This window comes from Chrysochloris asiatica, unplaced genomic scaffold (assembly GCF_000296735.1).
Source record: "Chrysochloris asiatica unplaced genomic scaffold, ChrAsi1.0 scaffold00106, whole genome shotgun sequence".
Taxonomy (NCBI): Eukaryota; Metazoa; Chordata; class Mammalia; order Afrosoricida; family Chrysochloridae; genus Chrysochloris; species Chrysochloris asiatica.
The window spans coordinates 3,569,004-3,576,222 of NW_006408624.1; positions in this window are offsets into that span (position 1 = coordinate 3,569,004).

A 7,219-nucleotide genomic window follows, 5' to 3' on the forward strand; every position below is an offset into this window, starting at 1 on the left:
CGTAAAGATTTATACCCTCGGAAACCCTGTACAGGGTCGCTATGGGTCGGAACCGACTCGAAGGCACTTAACAACAACAACAACTCATACAAAACAAAAATATATATACTCATTTATATGACCTAAGGAGCTCTGGTAGCATAGTGGTTACGAATCAGGCTGCTAACCTCAAGGTCGTCAGTCCGAAACTACCAGACATTCCATGGGCGAAAGATGAGGCTTTCTGCTCCTGTAAAGATTTACCTCAGAAACCCTGTGCAGGGTCAATGAGTTGGAACCGACACCACAGTACTTAACAACAATAAGGGCATATTCTGAAGGCACACAATCTTACTCAGTCCATAGACCTAGAGCCCGCAGCTGCTCTCTCTCTCCATGCATTGCTTCTAGCACTGTATCTGCTTTTGAGGCTTTTCTGGGTAGGATCTCACACTTCACTCATGCTGGTCCTTCTTGATGTTCCTGGGATTGTCTGTTCCTGAAATGAAAGATTAACTACTACCCTCTTTTAGTTATACATACTCTACAATCACAGTTGTGACAAGCACAATTACTCCTGATGACAATTACTTATAGTTGAATCATAAAATCCTATCAGCATCATCTCCCATCCCCTTTTACCAGATCCATCTGGAGAAGAGGAAAACTATTCAGTGGGGCTTCTTCTACCTTACCCCTAATTTTGAAACTAAACACATTCATGAAAGTTTATAAGCCAGCCACTTCGTGTCTTTATAGTCCCCCATTTTCAAAAATGGTTTTATTGTGAATTATGTGATAGTTTACATGGGAGAACATTAGTTTTACATTCATCCTATCGTATATTGTTACATTGCCATGGGTACAATCCCCTCCATGCGTCACCAACCAACCAAAGGGTATAACCTGCAAGCCTGCCCCCTGGTCATCAGCACACAGCCCCTCTCCCTCTCTGGGTCTAGAGTCCCCAGCTGCTCCATCTCTCCAGGTCATCGTCTCTGCCCTCCATCTCTGGCATCACCGTTTCTCTAGGTAGGGTCCCACACTCTGCTCTTCTCCCTTGATGGTCCCAGGGACCTCAGCTCCTGGCCTCCAAAGTCAACGACTCCCATCCTTTTGCTACAAAACATCTACCTTTACATTTCCAACACTCACAGTCAGTCCTGATAGTAATTATTCACTATTGTACCACATAAGTGTATAGTCCCCCATTTTTGATAGCCAATTTCTAGCTTGCCCGTCCCAACCACCCTAGTACACTGAGGAAACAAGCTTGTTCCTTGATATGAAGAATACTTGTATTTTGGCTGGAATTTTGAGCAACTGCATCCATAAGCAAAGGTCCAGTTCATCAAATTGTAACAAATTTACACTTGCTTACAGTGTCAAGCATCTTTAGCTTCATCTGGTCAAGTTCTGGTCAGCTAGCCATCCAAACTAGGTCAAATGGGCACTAGCTGCAAGTTTAGGAGTTCAAAACACATGACTCTCTGCACTTCAGACTGGCTGATCGCTTCACTCTCAGCTTTAGCCCCCAGTGACTAGGTCAGTGCCCATGGGCTTGGGAGTTCACACATCTCCCTAAACTTCAGACCAGCCAGGCCTTTCTCTTCTCTCTTGAGGTCAACAGCTGTCAATGTAACATGACCAAACTCAGCCTGTCTTCATTGCTGAATTTCTCCCACTTCCACTTACAAGTAGATCTAGGTGGTTAACAGTGAGCATACTAGACTGCTTGAGGGGTCCCTTTTGCTCTTGAACACTTTAAAGAGCTCTTGTGTGGCTTTCCCTAATGCAATATGTCATGTGATTTCTTGACTGCTGCTTCCATGAGTGTTGATGGTGGATTCAAGTAAAATGAAGTCTTTGACTTCAATCTTTTCTCCATTTATCATGTTTTTTACTGGTCCAGTGGTGAGGATTTTTGCTTTCTTTATATTTAGGTGCAACCCATACTGAAGGCTATAGTCTGTGATCTTCATCAGTATTTTAAGTCCTCCTTGCTTTCAGCAAGTAAGGTTGTATCATCTGCATATCCCAGGTTGTTAATGAGTCTTCTTCCAATCCTGATGCCACAATCTTCTTCGTATAATCCACCTTCTCGGATTATTTGCTCAGCATACAGATGGTATAAGAATGGTGAAAGAATACAACCCCGACACACATTTCCTAGTTTTAAAACATTCAGTGCCTCCTTATTTTGTTCGAACTACCTCTTGGTCTATGTATAGGTTCCTCATGAGCATAGTTGTTCTGGAATACTCATTCTCTGCAGTGTTGTCCATAGCTTGTCATGATCCACAGTCTAAAGTCTTTGCATAGTCAATAAAGCATAGGTAAAGAAGGGCTTAGGAGGCACAAATGTTTAACATTGTAAGCTACAGTTGTGCAAAGAACACTTATTTGATGAATGTGGTGAGAAGGTGATAGGAATCTGAATAAAGACGGTGGCAGTAGAAGTGAAAAGGAGAGATGAATATTAAAGTCCTTGAAAAGAGCCAACCAGAATCTTTGAGGGTTGATTAAACCTGACATGACCAGGAGGAATCAATGATTTAACTTTTAACACTGGAGTGGTACTGCAGGATAATGCACTGGACCACAAGGTCCATTTGAACTGCAAGGCTGGCAGTTCAAACCCACCAGCCACTCCTTAGAAACCCTATACAGAGTCACTACGAGTTGTAACAACAGCAAAATACAGAAGAATGGTGGTCCATTGATAGGAATAAGGGGGTGGGGTTGCAGAGGAGGTTCATGCTTGTGGAGGTTATCTCATTTTTGAAAGTGAAGAGGACTTAAAATATTTACTGATGATCAAAGACTACAGCCTTCGGTATGGATTGCATCTCAATGTAAAGAAAACAAAAATCCTGACCACTGGACCAATAAACAACATTCTTATCAATGGAGAAAAGATTGAAGTTGTCAAGGACTTCATTCTTCTTGGATCAACTATCAACACTCACGGAAGCAGCAGTCAAGAGATCAAAGGATGTATTGCGTTAGGCAAACTGCTGCACAAGATCTTTTTAAAGTGTTGAAGAGCAAAGTTGTCAGCTTGAGGACTGAGGTGCACCTGACCCAAGCCATGGTATTTTCAATAACCTCATATGCATGTGAAAGCTGGACAGTGAATAAGGAAGACCGTAGAAGAATTCATGCTTTTGAGTTATGGTGTTGGAAGAGAGTATTGAAAGTGCCATGGGCTGCCCATAGAACCAATAGATCTGTGTTGGAAGAAGTGCAGCCAGAGTGCTCCTTGGAGGCCAAGATGGCCGAACTTCATCTCTCATACTTGGGACATATTTTCAGAAGGGACCAGTTGCTGGAGAAGGATATCATGTTTGGTAAGGTGGACGGTCAGAGCAAAAGATGATTGGCCAAGTGGCAGCATCAATGGGTTCAGGCATGGCAACAGTGGTGAGGTTGGCCCACGATCGGGCAGTGTTTCGTTCTGCTGTGCATAAGGTCTCTATGAGTTGGCAATGACTTGATGGCACCTAACAACAACAACAGTAACTGAACTTCTCTCTCATGTTTAGAAAAATCAGACATTCTGTGGAATTTGCTGGGAGGTGGGGTTCTGCTTTCCAAAACAGGTATTTAAGGGCCAGATATTGTCTCTGATCCTTGTTAGCTACCACGTGGACTTCTGACCTAAATGCAGTTGTTCTGAGACTTCAATTTGGGTGCAAGTGACACTGGGGTCTGCATCATTCTGTATGTCATACCAGGGGGGTGCTGCTAGTGCTGGAGTTCTTTCCTTGCTGTCTACCCTTCCTTGGTCCCTGGCCATTTTCAGATGGCCTTCCTGATATCTTTGTGTGATGCCTGTTATCTTTAAGCAACCAGAATTGGTTTCAGTGTTTGTAATGAAAAACCTTGACTAGTATAGGTTTCAATGGAATTGAGCTCATTCAGGAGCCTGGACTTCCTCAATTCCTTTTGTATGGATTATTTTGTAGTTGTTTTCAATTGTCAGAGGATCATACAATCCTGATTGTCAGAGTAGACTCCCCAGGTCATTTGCTTTAACTTGCTACCAATACCCAAGTCCCAACACCCCACGGAGGCCCCAACCTCTGCACAACTCATGACAGGCAACTCACTTCTTCGCAAGTTGATCTCCAATGTTCCGAAGTTCTTAGTAACTTCTACCCACTGTCTCAAGTTCTCTTCTGTGAAAAATGTTTTATTTTGCATTATATTTAATTTGAAAAGTTCCAAGCCTTTAGAAATGGAAGCCAATGTAGTAAATGAGTTTGGTTTTAGACATTGTAAGTGTCAGCGTGATGTGGGACATGGCCAGAAAAGTAAGTTTGTGGCAAGGTTGGAGGAGGGACTGAGATTTGTGAGCCAATAACACAGAAGTCATCACTGAAGTTACTAAAATGGTCTTTGAATATAAGGTGATGCACGACCCTTGACAGAGTAACACAAACTGAGATCTGCAGGGTGCGGAAAACATTTAGTCAATAACAGGGTGAGATTAAGGAATTGGGTGAGGGTGAGAAATGGAGTGACACACACACACACACACACACATACGAGGTGAGGGTGAAGACTGGGGAAAAAAAATACACATGGATGAAAGAAGAATCAAGTATCTCGTGTATATTCTCAGGTAATTGACCTCATTTTGACAGGCTTATTTTAGTGTGGTGGGATTTATTATATAATACAATAAAATATGTCATTGTAACCATTTGTACATGTATGGCTCAGTGACACTAATCACACTGACAATGTTGTGCAACCATCACAACTGTTTCCAAATGTTTTCATCACCCTTAACAGAAACTCAGTACCCCTTAAGCAATACAAACCATCCCCCCCCTTCCTTAATCATAGCTGGTTGTTGTTAAGTGCCATGGAGCTTGTTCTGACTCACAGCGACCCTGTATAGGGTTTCCATGAAATGGCTGGTGGTTTTGAACTGCTGATCTTAGGGTCGGTAATGTAGTGCTTATCCTACAGTGCCACACCAGGACTCCAATTGTCCCTGGTTGTTGTTGTTGTTAAGTGCCATCCAGTTGGATAATCAGTAGTAAATTTTGGTTTCAATTAATTTGCCTATTCTGGATATTTCAGGTAAGTGATAGCATTGACAGAATTTTTACAACAAAGTCTGTGAAATACAGGGCGATCCTCAGAAGTTACTGTGGAAAGAGAGAGGCAGAGGCGGCATGGTCAGAAAAGCAGTACAATTAGACTACGGGTTAAGAGTTTCAAGGTGTTCAGTAGAACTAAGATTTCAAAAAAGTCAGGGGAAATGGGGATGAGAAAAGGCGATTGGGTCTATCAGAGTTGGGACTCTGAGGACTGAGATCCATGTAGTAACAGGGGCAAGTTACAGGAGTGCTGAGGAGGAAGGCAGGAGAAGCAGTGCCTGAAGTAGGTGGAGCTGAGAAGCTGGTGAGTGAATGGAGATGCAAGAAAAAGAATTTTTGAGCTGTTCCAACTTCAGGAATAAAGGTCCAGGAAGTTGCTAATTGAGATTGTTGGCTGGTATAGCGACAGAAGCCCATGCACCTGAGGTATGTAAATAAGATAAATTAGGGGAGGGGGATGGGAAACTTGTTTGAGAAGTAGAAACTTTAAAATAAGAATGCAACCATCAAAAGGAAACAGGCAACTTCCAGGAAGATTGTTTACCCCATAGTACTCAGTCAATGAGGAACTGAGGAAGGGACTTTTGAACTAGGCAATAAGAATGCTTGTAAGAGGGCCATGTGGTGTGTCTGCCTGACTTGTCTTCTGGGTTTGGCACCAAATTCTGCAAAATCAAATAATAAAGTCTTATTAAAATGAGCACAGATTGGATTTCTTGAGTGTTTGTTGGTAAGCACTCATGAAAACTCATTGGTGACCTCATACAAAAAGCGGTCCCACCCTAGTTCTCCCTCAGGAGACCCACTGGGGTAAGGCTCTAGTTGGGGGTTTATACTGACCTGCCAGTTACCAAGAGGAACCGAGGCAGTATCAGGTATGGACAACATTTCTCACAGAGAGAAATTAGTGAGTGAATGGAGAGAACACATGGGTGGCTGGATAAATGAAGACCGAGAGAAGGGAATCCCGAAGGAGCTGTGGCTAAAGGTGTGGGTGGGAGCAGTTTGTGCAGGGGTCTCAGGAATCATTCTGATCAATGTTTGAGATGCAGAAAGCTTTAGGGTGTGACTGGGAGGAAGGCAACGCAATGGACTGCTGTCATGTCTGTTCAGACTCATAGTGACCCCACAGGGCAGAGGAGAACTACTCCATAGGGTTTCCAAGACTGTACATTTCTACAGGAACAGACGGCCCGGCCCGTTCTTTCTCCTGCATTCCCTGAGCTCCGCAGGGTGTGGAAAACATTTAGTCAACAATGGGGTGAGAGTTTCCGGAACTGGGTGAGGGTGAGAAATGGAGTGAGTGAGACACAGACACAAACACACAAGGTGGTGGGTTCAAATCACCAACCTTCCAGTTAGCAGCCAGCTGCTTAACCTACTGCACCACCAGGGCTCATTGAGAGGAAGATGGGTATAGATAAAGATACCCAGAGGTAGAGAGATGAGGAAGCATACAAAAACCAGCATTGTCTTTAGGACATCCAGGACCTGAATCAGAGCTCTGTTGACACAAAGGCCTCCCTTTGAAAATCTGCTATTGCAATGCTTCCAAAGGAAGATAGGAAGCTATAGAAAGAGGCGGAGTGATGTAGGGCCATGTGCATGGCTAGCATTAAGGAGCCCCGGTCTCCACTCCAGCTTTGCTGGGCCTGTATGGATCTTGTGATCTCACCAGGCCTAATGCATTCATTTGGGGAATGTTATTGGGGGCAGTGGAAGCACAGCTGGTCAGAAACAAAGAATTTAGACTGTGTGGAGGGCAATGCTAACATAATCAAATGACCCCAAAGAGTTCTCATTGGCCTTTGGAATGCATCTTGACATTCTCAGTTGAAAAAGGGTTAAGTTATGATCTGAAAATTTACTTTGCACCAAAGCAAGAAGCTATGCTGGGGAGATTAAATTGCAACTGGAAAGGGGCTTCCTTATCTTGAGTCTTTGTAAATCCTTCTAATTCATTCTACTAAGCACTGTTCAAGAATTTAACTATTGAAAAGGTTATCCAAGGCATAATTTAAAGGGAGTAGGGGGTAGGGGAACTCCTTGGATGGCACTGTAGGATTAGCACTGGACCTAAAACCACAAGGTTGGCAGTTCAAATCCACTAACTGCTCCTTGGAAAC